Here is a 726-nt window from a genome sequence, read left to right on the forward strand (position 1 = left end):
TACACTCTCTATGCACTAATGTATGCACTGTACACTCTCTATACACTAATAAATGTGTGACCGCTCAGCTTTCTTGCTGTAGTTTTCAGATGAGCTCAGCCCTCTAAGTCTAGTCTGTGGTCGGAGCGAGTACAGGAAGGAAGTGGACTGTCCCAGAATAATGTGTGTCTTAAAACCACTGAAACTGTACAGCTGATCAGAGATCAGTTCTGATGCTGTGCTGCACACACTGTTCTGAAGCAGTCCACGTTCTTCCTGTACTCACTCTGACCACAGCCTATTTTAGACCTGTGAGAGTCTGCAGACTACAGATAACTGATTGATAACTGACCGTACAGAACATGTATAGTGGTGTACATTGGTTTATAGTGACTGTATAGTGTATAAGTTAGAGTATAGAGAATGTATAGTGTATCCACTAATTTGTAAAGAGTGTATAATGTGTACATTGATGTATATAGTGTTTACAGTGTATGTATTAGTGTATAGAGAATATAAAGTGTATGTGTTGCTGTATGCATATATGTGTATATATAGCAGTTTTTCTGTATTTTGAACAATTCTGACTGTATTTTCACTGTTTCACTTCATCAGTTTGCAGTTTGACTGTTTATAGTGGCTGAATCTCAAATGTCTCCCTCCGTCCTGTTTAGTGAGCTTTGTAAGTTATGAAATTCCCACTATTTGTCCGGTGTGGAATTGTGCTCACTGCTGTGCTCAAATGAA

The sequence above is a fragment of the Colossoma macropomum genome, unplaced genomic scaffold (assembly GCF_904425465.1).
Source record: "Colossoma macropomum unplaced genomic scaffold, Colossoma_macropomum, whole genome shotgun sequence".
NCBI lineage: Eukaryota > Metazoa > Chordata > Actinopteri > Characiformes > Serrasalmidae > Colossoma > Colossoma macropomum.